The following is a 560-nucleotide window of genomic DNA, read 5'->3' as shown; positions in this document are numbered from 1 at the left end:
ATATATGTATATATATATATATTTATATATATAGATATATAAATAAAAATATATGTATATCGTCGTTATTATTGTCTACAGAAACGACTTCTCTTATTTTCTTGTTACATGGAAGATCGACAATTGGTAGAGTACGCCATGTACATTCGAATTTTTGAATGACTGTCAAATGTACGTTCGACTACGTGAGTAATCGTATGCATGAAAAAAAAAAAAAAAAGAAAAAATTGCGTGTTCCGCACGACTGTTCAATATACTGTGTATATCGCATTTTGTGGGATTTAGAAACTTCAATTCACATCAAGATATCGATCTAGGCTCTCAACCCGATCGTCATTTATTGATGCTAACCGTAATGAAATGCGGATACACTCTGCCTGTGTATGTAGAAATGGAAAAGATAATAAAAGTAATATTATATGCACGCGCTTCTATTCCCCTTCGCTATCGCATTTATTTTTAATACTATTTTTATTATGAAACGTTTCATCCCAAAAGAAGGATTACGGGTTAATATTAAAAATAAATTGCACAATTTGCATAAATATATGTATATGTAT

The sequence above is a fragment of the Eufriesea mexicana genome, unplaced genomic scaffold (genome assembly GCF_001483705.2).
Source record: "Eufriesea mexicana isolate 0111107269 unplaced genomic scaffold, ASM148370v2 scaffold9187, whole genome shotgun sequence".
NCBI lineage: Eukaryota > Metazoa > Arthropoda > Insecta > Hymenoptera > Apidae > Eufriesea > Eufriesea mexicana.
The sequence above is the reverse complement of the archived record's forward strand: the minus strand, read 5'-3'. Positions refer to the sequence as shown.